Source organism: Carcharhinus amblyrhynchos, chromosome 9 (genome assembly GCF_965287045.1).
Source record: "Carcharhinus amblyrhynchos chromosome 9, sCarAmb.v2.hapA, whole genome shotgun sequence".
NCBI lineage: Eukaryota > Metazoa > Chordata > Chondrichthyes > Carcharhiniformes > Carcharhinidae > Carcharhinus > Carcharhinus amblyrhynchos.
The window spans coordinates 4,975,873-4,988,474 of record NC_137332.1 but is presented as its reverse complement, the minus strand read 5'-3'; the positions used below and the strand labels follow the sequence as shown (position 1 = coordinate 4,988,474).

General features: G+C 43.4%; 1 protein-coding gene across 6 annotated transcripts in view; it reads right to left on the bottom strand.

Annotated features, from left to right (window-relative positions):
• The window catches only part of ssx2ipa (synovial sarcoma, X breakpoint 2 interacting protein a), a 78,586-nt gene extending 66,546 nt beyond the window's left edge, over nucleotides 1-12,040 (bottom strand). For 3 of the 6 annotated variants that reach the window (XM_080195106.1, XM_080195105.1, XM_080195107.1), the window contains exon 1: nucleotides 11,477-12,040. The gene's annotated coding sequence lies outside the window, so the exon portion shown is untranslated. Of the gene's footprint in view, nucleotides 1-9,592; nucleotides 9,729-11,476 lie in introns of all 6 variants that reach the window. The other 3 variants (XM_080195102.1, XM_080195100.1, XM_080195099.1) reach the window with 3 other exon arrangements.
• Between the last annotated feature and the right edge of the window lie 562 nt (nucleotides 12,041-12,602).

The window sequence follows — 12,602 nt, the reverse complement described above, 5'->3', positions numbered from 1 at the left end:
GAGATAGCTGGACAAGGTAGATAGGGAGTTAATGTTCCTGCTCTAAAAAGGATCAATAATGAGAGGGTACATATTTAAATAGGTTTTCAAAAAAATCAAATGCAACATGAGAAAAAACTTCTTCACACAGTGCGTGGCTCCGGTCTGGAATGCATTGCCTGGTAGTGTGGTGGAGGCAAGCTCAAAAGGGCATTATGATTATTTGAATAGAAACAATGAGCAGAGAAGTGGCACCAAGTCATAATGCTTATTTGCAGAACCAGTGAGGACACAAGACAATAGGACATAGGAGCAGAATTAGGCCACTCGGCCCATCGAGTCTGCTCTGCCATTCAATCATGACTGATACATTTCTCATCTCTGTTCTCCTGCTTCTTTCCCCCATAGGCTCCTGATAAGAGGATCAGGGGTTATCTGTCGGTGTCTTCAAGACCTCAGTGACCTGGCCTCCACAGCGTTCTGTGCCAAAGAGTTCCACAGATTCACCACTGTCTGCCTGAAGAAATTCCTCCTCATCTGTTTTCAAGGATCATCCCTTTAGTCTGAGGTTGTGCCCTCTGGGTCTAGTTTTTCCTACTAGTGGAAATATCCATTCCACGTCTATAGAGACATAGAGGTTTACAGCATGGAAACAGGTCCTTCAGCCCAACCATGCCACCTTTAGTTTTTTTAAAAAGCCCTAAGTGAATCCCAATTGCCCACATTTGGCCATATCCCTCTATACCCATCATACCCATGTAACCATCTAAATGCTTTTTAAAAGATAATATTGTACCCACCTCTATGACTGCCTCTGGCAGCTTGTTCCAGACACTCACCACCCTGTGTGAAATAATTGCCCCTCTGGACACTTTTGTATCTCTCCCCTCTCACCTTAAACCTATGCCCTCTAGTTTTAGACTCCCCTACCTTTGGGAAAGATATTGACTATGCCCCTCATTATTTTATAGACCTCTACAAGGTTACTCCTCAGCCTCCTATGCTCCAGAGTAAAAAGTCCCAGTCTATTCATCATCTCCTTATAACTGAATCCATTAAGTCTCGGTAGCATTCTGGTAAATCCTTTCTGCACTCTTTCTACTTTAATAATAGGGTGACCAGAATTGCACACAGTATTCCAAGTGTGGCCTTACTCTAAGTGTTGTCCACTCTATCCAGGCCTTGTAGTATCCTACAAGTTTCAATATGATTCCCTCTCAACTGTCTAAACTCCAACGAGTACAGGTCCAGAGTCCTCAACTGTTCTTCATATGAGAAGCTCTTCATTCCAGGGATCATTTGAGAGCCATCTCTGGATCCTTTCCATGGCCCGCACATCCTTCCTTATATACAAGGCCCAAAACTGCTCACAATACTCCAAATAGAGTCTGACCGGAGCCCACACAGCCTCAGAAGTACATCCCTGCTCTTGTATTCTAGTCCTCTCAACATGAATGCTAATACTGCATTTGCCTTCCTAACTGCCGACTGAACTTGCACATTAACCTTAAGAGAATCTTGAACAAGGACTCCCAAATTCCCTTGTGCCTCTGATTTCCGAAGCATTTCCCTATTTAGAAAATAGTCTATGCTTCCATTCCTCCGTCCAAAGTGTATACTTCCAAACCTCACCTCTTTCCCCATTGTATTCCATCTGCCACTTCTCTGCCCACTCTCCTAGCCTGTCCAAGTCCTTCTACAGCTTTCTACTCCATCAATACTACCTGCCTCTCTACATCTTTTTGTATCATCTGCAAACTTAACAACAGTTCCTTCTTCCAAATCATTAATGTATATATCGCGAAAAGTTGTGATCTCAGCACTGACCCGAGGCACACCACTCGTCACCAGATAGGCCAAATGGCCTCCTTCAGCACTGTAACAATTCTGTAATTTTGTAATTTTCAAGGGAACTTGCAGTTGACGTTCTTTCTCGGCTGAAGGAGGTTTGATAAATCGAGTAAGAAAAAATTCAGTGAAATCCACGTCTGACCCCAAATAATGAAATATGAATTGCTGAAGGCAACATCAATTCTGAGGTGCAACAACACAGAAGGAGGCTATTTAGTCCATTTAACACTTTTGTTCAAGTGTTATGAACCACCCCACATTTGTGTGTTTAAATATTTTTCCAACTTTCCCTTTAAAAAAAATGCAGTGGCCTCTGTCTCAAACATTTCCTATGGCAAAGCATGAGATCAAACATTTCTGTGACACTAAAATTTAATCTTGATTTCTCTCCTCACAGTAATTTTAAAATTGATGACCCGCATGTCTGTGATCAAAGAAAATAGTCTTTCTCTTTTCATCTTTCAGACTCATGACAATTTTATTAACGACTATTAAGAGCCCCCCCCTTAACCTTTTCTGCTCCAGCATCCAATATTCCCTGCATCTCAATTCATTTGTCATTACTGCTTTCCCTTGGAGTCTGTCCAACAGCAATCAGCTGCCCCATCTTTGCAGAGATTAAGATGATTCTAAATCATGAGCTACTTGCATTGCAAACACACCCATGTTCAGTGAAAGCTCAAATTTAAAAGCTGTTTCTCAAATATTTAAGACCTAAAGTACTTTACTTATTCCAAGAAAATTATTCCAAAACCGCCCCCCAAAAGGTTCCCAAGAAAAGCTATAACAAATCCTCCCTCTTACTTACAAAGCAAGCTAAAACAATCATTACCAGTACAGAAATTTATGTTTCTTGCCACTCACATCATACATGAAACATTCATAATTCTGAATACAAGGTAACAATGCTCAATACAGCAGACAAGGCTGCAGAAAATCCTTCAGCTTTATGCCTACTGCAAATAGCAAGTACAGTATTAACTTGCAACGTACATCATAGAATCCCTACAGTGCAAAAGAAAGCCATTCAGCCCATCAAGCCTGCACTGACAACAATCCCATCCAGGCCCTATCCCCACGTGTTTACCTGCTAATCCCCCGACACTAAGGGGCAATTTAGCATGGCCAATCCTCCTACCAGCACACGTTTGGACATTATCCTTTCCTTCTTTCTATTTGTGGAGTCAAAGGCGGCAATGTACATACAAAATCAAGGCAAGGAAAACAACTACAAATAAATGAGGGATTTTTGTTCTTTTGCTAAATGTAAATAAAAGATTTAACACCCCCCCCTTCCCCGACCCCGCAAAGCAGATGAAACTCAAATCTTCCCTGCTTCCCAAGAAAAATGACAAGAGCTTGTTCATATACAGAAAGATTTAGTATCAGTTAAAAAACAGTAACCCAATGCAGGGAGTTAGGATTTTAAAAAATAAACAGCACTTGTTTATCATATATAAATTACCAAGTGACATCAAGTGCATGATTCACTAGCCTGGAGGGAAAGCAAGCTGTGCTTGTCCAACTAGCTGCTGATTATCCTGAGCCACCAATTCCCATTACGCCCTGTTGACTACTTTGAAAGAAAAGTTTAAAAACATGACCTAATGGCTTTATTCTAGAGTATTACCAAGACTTAAAAGCTGCTGTATACTGCAATACAAAGCCACAAAACTCAACACAGAAATTTGGTGCTATGAAGCGAGGCAGGCTGCTTGGTGCAAACACTGTTTTTTTTATTTGCTCGTGGGATGTGGGCATCGCCAGCTGGGCCAATTTCTTGCCCATCCTTGAGGGCATTTAATAGTCAACCACATTGCTGTGGATCTGAAGTCGCAGGTAGGCCACACCAGGCAAGGACAGCAGATTTCCTTCCCTAAAAAAGGACATTAGTGAACCAGATGCGTTTTTACAACAATGCTTTCATGGTCATCATTAGACTTTTAATTCGAGATATTTATGGAATTCAAATTTCACCATCTACCACCGCTGCTGGAAGCAGATTCAATAGGGTCTTTTAAGAGACTTTTGGATAAATACACAGGACTTAGTAAGATAGAGGGTTATAGATAAGCCCAGTAGGTAAGGATATATTCGGCACAACTTGTGGGCCGAAGGGCCTGTTTGTGCTGTGGTTTTTCTATGTTTTATGATGGGATTTGAACTCAGAGCCCCAGAACGTTACCCTGAGTCACTGGATTAATAATCCAGAGACAATACCACTACACCACCACCTCCCCAAAAACAACATTTGGGCTGCTCTACAACCTTCAAAAAAAAAGGTCAAAGAAAATGACCTTTTATTTCAAATGAAAACAATTAGCCAACGCTTGATGCTCAGAACAAAGAACAACCCAGCACGGGAAACAGGCCCTTCGGCCCAACGAGCCTGCGCCGCCATTTCAACAAAGCATTTTCCTACACCTACCCTGCCCCGTGTGTATGTGAATGTAATGTAGCCAGATTCAGGGGAGAGTAGTGTAGGGTCAATTTGGTACACCAATCAGCCTAAGAGCACATTTTTGGGGTGTGGGAGGAAACCGGAGGAAACCCACGCAACCACAGGGAGAATGCGCAAACTCCCACAGACACAGGCCCAAATCCATGTATCTGCACAGCTAGCAGTAATAGTCACTGAGCTGTTTTGGTGCCCTGTTGTGCAGATGGAAGTCTGAAGGAGGAGCTTGAGAATGCCTTAATGCAAGTGTCTCACTGTATCCTCCCCATTCCTTTGCTCCCAGGACCCAGCCATACCCAAGTGACCCCCACCTCCACCTGCTACTCACACCACTCCTCCCCAAATCCCTAATAAATTCAACTCCTACCGACCCATCTTACCCGCACCCCCCCGCAACCATAGCAATGTCAATGGCACCCTTTCCTTTCGATCCATCAACATACAACCTTTCATTCTTTCAGTATTACCAATTACTGCATCAACTGTAATCTCCTTTCTTCCACAAAATGTTCAGATGTGTTATGACCTCTGCCAACTTCTCTACAACTCACCACTCAAATTCATATAGGACAGGTTCTGCCACTTGGTGCACTAAAAAGGTGATAGCCAGAGTAACAAATCACATCGTCATGCTGTTGCATTCCAAAGTTGGAAAAGAACAATTTTCAGCAATAACTTTTAAATCAACTCCTCTTTCCAAGGGTCTCTGTTCTGTCAGTTTGCTCTTGGACATTTTAATCTTGGAGCAACACAGTGGTTAGCACTGCTGCCTCACATTGATAGGGACCCAGCTTCAATTCCAGCCTTGGGTCACTGTTTGTAAGAAATTTACACATTCTCCCCATGTCTGCGTGAGTTTCCTCCTACAGTCCAAAGATACGCGTTATGTTGATTGGCCATGCTAAATTGCCCCCTCAGTGTCGGGGGATTAGGAGGGTAAATACATGGGATAGGGCCTGGATGGGATTGTTGTTAGTGCAGGCTCGATAGGCTAATTGGCCTCTTTCTGCACTGTAGATTCTATAACCCTCAGCTCAATACTGGGAAGATGGAAATCATTGTCTACAGCTCCCCATCATAAACTTTGTTCCATTGTCATGGATTCTATCCTTTCCCCTCCCTCTGAGGCTCATTGTCTTGCAATACTATTCAAAGTTTAGTTTCAGACCCTACTTCCTTTCCATCACTAAAGAAGGACATGCCTTTTGTTCTGTCACAGCTGCAATCTTCAGTCACTCCCAACTATCCCCTTGCTGACCTCGTTCCAACCTCCCTTAACTCAAACATGTTGCACATATCCCATCTTGCCTTAAATCCTGCTCATCGTTCAATCTTCAATGGCTTACATAGAGCCCAGACTGTATTTTAATTTTACAAGTTTAATTATTCAAACCATAATAAATATTCATTACATGATTAAATACACAGCAATAAGATCATCTCTGTGGATTAGAAAGGCATGGCATAATTCTGTATATGTATGCATAGAAGCAAGTGCTGTAAGAACATGACGAAATTGCACAGTGATCCAGAAAATCTCAACAGTAATGTCTTTGATCAGTGCTTCATGTACCTGCATAGCAAGATGTCTAACAGGTATTTGAGCTTTCATGCCGCTTCAAAACAAGCTACAGTAAGTGGAACAAATGTGGAGGTCAAGACTACAGGTGAAAACTATTCACAACTTAATTCATAGGGACAAACAGGAAGTTACAAGTTACGTTATCAGGGTTAGTTTCAGCTTTTCACCTTGGGTTGATTGTTAAGAGTGCAGATAGCCCTAAGTTAGTAGGCACAATAAATTGTGCAGATGGAACCTGGGTGAGAGGCTCTTTCAGATACTCCGTGCAGACTTGAAAGGCCAAGTGGCCACCTTCTGCACCATCGGGATTCTATACAGAGATGGGGATGTAATGGCAACATCACTGGAGTAGTAATTCAGAGGCCCATGGGTTCAAGTTTCACTGCAGCAGCTGGTGGAATTTAAATTCAATTAATAAAACTTGGAATTGAAAGTTAATCCCAGTAATGGTTACCATGAAACAATCGATTGTTGTGAAAATACATCTGGATCATGAATGTCCTTTAACAAAGGAAATCTGCCATCCTTACCTGGTCTGGCCTATGTATGTGATTCTAGATGCACAGTAATGTAATTGACTCTTAACTGCCCTCTGAAATGGACTAGCTCAGTTCAAGGTCAATTAAGGATGGCCTTGCAAACGACACCCACAGCTCGTGAAATAATAAAGAAAAACTCAGGAACCATACACTAGTCTTAGAAACGAGTACAGTGCAGATTAACCAGAAAGGCAGTAGGCTTTAAAGGATTAAAGTGAATAATCTTTGTTTGTATTCACATGCATAAAAGAAACTGAAGAATAATTTAAAAATCAAAGTTAAAAATAACAGATTTTTATAGGATAAGGGGAAACTATTTCCATGAATGGGGAAGAAAATTCCCTCAGAGAATTGTAGATTAAGTGTACTAACATTAAAATTAGCAAACTTCCTCCTGCAAAAGACGGTACATGCTCAGTAAATTGAAATTTTCAGCAGTATTTGGAGAGCTGAGGGCATTGGTGCAAAAGGAGTCGAGGCATTATCCAATTGAATTTGAAGCAGTTTCAAAGGGGCTGAATAGCCTACACCTGCTTCCATCTTATACAGTTGCTGCAGCATTAGATCACTGCCCCACAGTACTGAGAAACACTCCTATACCAGAGATGAGGAAGGCTGCATCAGTCCATACATGATGTTATTCTCATTGGCCAGATTCAAGAAAGCAGCACACTAGGTCTGATGGGGGTTGGAAGATAGAAAAGGGCTTTTGAGTTTCCAGTAACGTTACCCAGGTGAAGGAGTGAGCAAAATACACAAGGTCACTCAAGTTAAAGGAATAACCAGAATTCTTGAAGAAAGACAGTGTAGACAGTGAGGATGGATGTGACAGTTTGCAGAGGGACATAGCTAAGCTGCAGAGCTGGGCCGAGAGGTGGCAAATGGAGTTTAATACAGAAAAGTGTGAGGTGATTCACTTTGGTAAGGATAACTGGAGTACAGAATGTAGGGCTAATGGAAGGACTCTTAGTAATGTTGACGAGCAGAGATTGGTGTACACGTGCATAGCTCCCTGAAAGTTAGCACCCAGGTTGATAAGGTTGTTAAGAAGGCGTACGGTGTGTTAGCTTTTATTGGTAGAGGGATTGAATTTCGGAGCCTTGAGGTCACGTTGCAACTGTACAAAACTCTGGTGCGGCCGCACTTGGAGTATTGCGTACAGTTCTGGTCGCCGCATTATAAGAAAGATGTGGAGGCACTGGAAAGGGTGCAGAGGAGGTTTACCAGGACGTTGCCTGGTATGGTGGGAAGGTCTTATGAGGAAAGGCTGAGGGACTTGAGGTTATTTTCATTAGAGAGAAGGTTACGAGGTGACCTAATTGAGGCATACAAGATGATCAGAGGGTTAGACAGGGTGGACAGTGAGAGCCTTTTTCCTCAGATGGTGATGGCTAACATGAGGGGACATAGCTTTAAATTAAGGGGTGGTAGTTATAAGACAGATGTCCGAGGTAGGTTCTTTACTCAGAGGGTAGTAAGGGCGTGGAATGCTCTGCCTGCAGCAGTTGTGGACTCGCCAACTTTAAGGGCGTTCAAATGTCAGTGGATAGGCATATGGATAATATTGGAATAGTTTAGGTTAGCGGGTCATTAGATTATTACACCGACCAGTGGAACCATCGAGGGCCAAAGGGCCTGTACTGGGCTGTAATGTTCTATGTTCTAAAAATGCCAAGTGTTTCTTTCTGCCTTGTAAGAAAAATGCCTAGTCAGTGACACCAATCACTTTGATGCACTGGCTATGCTACTTACCTGCGCATAGAAAAACAGCAGGTTTCTTTGTCAACAGCACAACATGCCACACCAAACAACTGCTTGAGACAAAATTGCTGTCGAAGTAGCTAACTTCAGAAATGCCAATGACTAATTTTTAATTTAAATGCCATTTTTACATTTGACAGTGACAGCATCTCTAATGTTATAATCCAGTAAGTGCCTTTCAATGTCAATACTTGTGCACTGCAGTAATGATAAAAGCTGGCAAAGTTTTCACTTTGATTTATTCTTTAACTGACTCAACAACAAATCCCATTGCTTTGACAGCTCCAAAACACTGTCATCAGGTCTCAGGTCAGTTGCTGAAGCTGACCCATTAAATAAAATTGCTGAAATAGTTAAACATGATATTTAATTTTCAAAATGTTTAATTTTTTTCCCTTTGATAAGTTCACTGCAAATATTAACATGACCAGAGAGCCTTTGTTCTAACTTCTGTTTTTTTTTTAATTTGATCATAGGATATGGGAGGCGCTGGCAACACCAGCATTTATTACCCATCCCTAATTGCCCTTGAATTGAGTGGCTTGGTATGCCATTTGAGAGTCAACCACATTACTGTGGCTCTGGACTCGCATGTCGGCCAGACCAAGTAAAGACTGCAGATTTCCTTCTCTAAAGGGCATTAGTGAACCTGATGGGTTTTCTGACAATCGACAACGGTTTCATGGCCATCAGTATATTCTTAATTCCAGATTTCTTTTATTTATTGAATTCAAATTCCACCATCTGCTGAGGTGGATTCAAACTCGGGTCCCCAGAACATTAGCTGAGTTTCTGGATTAATAGTCTACTGATAAGACCACTTGGCAATCACCTCACCATCCGTGTCAGCAGCTGAAAGATGCAGTAAAAGGAAATAAAAAGACAAGAGGCCAAAATTGGAGAAGCGCAGCGAACTCAGGAAGAGTTTACAGAAAAAGGGCAAAGCCATGGATGGATTTGAAAGATTATGTACATATTCAAATTGACAAGTTACCAGACATGAGTGCAGAGGTGATGAGCGAACAGGACTTGGTGTGAGTTAAAATGCTCACAATAAAATCTGGAATCAAATTTACATTTTAGAAATTTTCTGTACCACCCAAAAGCATATGCAAAACTGAGTAAACAGGGAAGCCAAACACACAAACAAGGTAAACTGCAACGTACTAAGTTAGCGCATGGAATTTCTTTACCGAAGTTTAAAAATGCTACTCATGAAGCAGTTTTGATCATAACCTTAAACCTAGAGTGCACTTAATTATAAATTCACTACCTTACTGACTCAGGAAGCATAAGGGAGAACATGCCCGTTTACATCAATGGGGACGAAGTAGAAATGGTCAAGAACTTCAAGTTTTTTAGCTGTCCACATCACTAACAACCTGGTCCCCCCATGCTGACACTATAGTTAAGAAGGCCTACCATGCCTCTACTTTCTCAGAAGACTAAGGAAATTAGGCATGTTAACCATGACTCTCACCAACTTTACAGATGTACCATGGAAAACATTCTTTCTGGTCATATCGCAACTTGGTATGGTTCTTAGCTCTGTCCAAGACTGCAAGAAATTACAAAGGGTCGTGAATGTAGCTCAGTCCATCACACAAACCAGCCTCCCATCCAGTGACTCCATCTACACTTCCCACTACCTCAAAAAAGCAGCCAGCGTAATTAAGGGCCTACGCGCCCTGGACGTACTCGCTTCCACCTTCTTCCGTTAGGGGAAAGATAGAGAATATGCATCAACCAACTCAAGAACAGCTTCTTCCCTGCTACCATCAGACTTTTCAATGGACCTCCCTTGCATTAAGTTGATCTTTCTCTACACCCTAGCTATGGCTGTAACACTACATTCTGCACTCTCGTTTCCTTCGCTATGAACAGTATGCTTTGTCTGTATAACGCACAACAATGTTTTTCACTATATACTAATACATGTGACAATAATAAAATCAATGAAATGGTCAGCAACTAGATCTGTATCTAATATGCACTGACACAAACATCAGGAATTGATTACTTAAAAAGGTACACAAGTCTACCACACAGTTGTTGGGTTTTTCAACCCTAGAATCCTAACAGTACAGAAGGAGGCCATTCAAGCCTGCACCTACCCTATCCCTATAACCCCACATATTCACCCTGCTAATCTCCCAAAATCTAAGGTCAATTTAGCATGACCAATTAATCTAACCCACACATCTTTAGACTGTGAGAGGAAACCCACACAGACAAGGATAGAATATGCAGACTCCACACAGACGATGACCCAAGCCAGGAATCAAACCCAGGTCCTTGGCACAGAGAGGCAGCAGTGTTAACCATTGTGCACATATAGGTTTATGCACCACTCAAACCTGCTCGTCATTTTTATCACTCATGGGAGAGAATAGAACAAATGTGGACTCTGGGTGACCCTTGGTCAGAGCTGACGAAGGGTCATCCAGACTCAAAACATTGGCTCCGTTCTCTCTCCACAGATGCTGCGAGACCTGCTGACATTTTCCAGCATTTTCTGTTTTTGTTTCAGGTTCCAGCATCCATAGTATTTTGCTTTTAACTATTTCATCACCCTATCAGCGTTGCCTTTTTATAAGTAAAAAGTTTATTAGTCACAAGTAAGACTTACATTAACACTGCAAAGTAGTTACTGTGAAATTCCCCTAGTGGTCGCACTCCAGCACCTGTTCAGGTCAATGTACCTAACCACCATGTCTTTCAGACCGTGGGAAGAACCAGAGCACCCACAGGAAACCCACATAGACACAGGGAGAACATGCAGACTCCACACAGTGACCCAAGGCAGAAATCAAACCCAGGTCCCTGGTGCTGTGGCAGCATTGCTAACCACTATGCCACTCCATATTGGTTTATGCACCACTCAAACCTGTTCCTGTTCTACTTTATCACCCGTGGGAAGAGAATAGAACCAACGTTTCGAGTCTGGATAACCCTTCGTCAGAGCTGAATGCTACTATTTTCTTCCACGCAGGTAACAAGCTTGCTCTTGGAGAAATCTGCCCATTGAACTAAATTGCAGCATATGGTCGCGAGAGCCAGATTCACACCACACTCTGGATACAGAGATTTCTTCTGAATTCACTCTGCACGTATCAGTGCCGATCTCATTCACATTCGCCACCTCCTAGTTTTTTTTGGTCTCACCCCATATGTGGAAACATATTCTCTAGGTAGGAAAGCTGCACCTGTTATAAGGGGAACCACGCCTCCACCTGACGCCCACAGAATCAATCAGAGACAGGGAAATATCGGAAAAAACACACCATAAAACGAAAAGTTCCTTACCTTTATTTGCAGAGAGCAGTGGTTTAGAAAGAATGTCCAGCGGAAGAGAAATAAGACAGCTTCAAATCACAAGACGGCAACAGGTTGAGGAGACAGGCTTTAAAAACTTGTAAATTGCCAGCCGACTAAAGCAACAAATCAAAAGGGCAGGGGGAATATCGGAGTGCCAGATTCAATAAAGTGCTGCTCAGTCACTCAGTGAGTGTGGAGTCTGTAACTTGCTGAAAGTAACATCCGAGGCTGCGCTCCGGACCCGGCAACGCGCATGCGCCCGGGCACCAAGCTGAGAATGCTGCTGGCTGCGCGCGCCGCTCAATCGGAAACCATGGCAACCGGGCCTAGCCAGCCGGCCTCAGCCTGCCACAGCCGCCTGTCTCACCGGCCGACAGATAGACAGGCAGACAGCTTGTCAGTTATCGCACTGACATCGCAGCGACATATCGCGCCACCGGCCCTCCACATGGAATTCACCCACTAACGTATACCCTTGCTGTGATCAGACTCCGCGCTGCAGAACCCCACTGCCCTCCGGCCGCTGAAGGACTTCTTTATTTTTGAAACTGGCGATGCCGGCGCCTTACTCCAGCCGATTGGTTTAACAAACCAGTAAAGCTGCATCTGATTGGTTGGTTCTGATGCCAGGTCATAGCCGATGCCCTCCTCTCCCCAGGCCCCGCCCCCTTGTCCGGTAGCCACGCCCCATCCCCTGCCAGTTCCGCCTCCTCTGAATGGGCAGCGCCTCCTTCTCGCGACAGCCCCGCCCTGTTCCAAATAGCTCCGCCCCTCGTCCCGATGACACCGGCATGAATCCACCTGTTCACAATGGCCCCGCCCCTCCCTGATGGCCCCGCCCCTCCAATATGGCCCCGCCTCCCTCCCGGATGGCCACGCCCCTCCAGCAGCATTTGACGCAGGCTCCTTAGGTTCTTTTAGGTCAAACCAAGTAGACAAACTCAAATTAACTTAGGAATAAAGTAAAACGGGTAGCTCCCCAAAAGGCGGGGTAACAGCCCAAACAGAACTGAAGTGCAAAGGAAACTTAAAACATCAAATCATAATGTAATTATCAGGGTCTATGATACACCCCAGCCCCTGCGGTGCCCAACAGGCACGGAAGGCATCAACT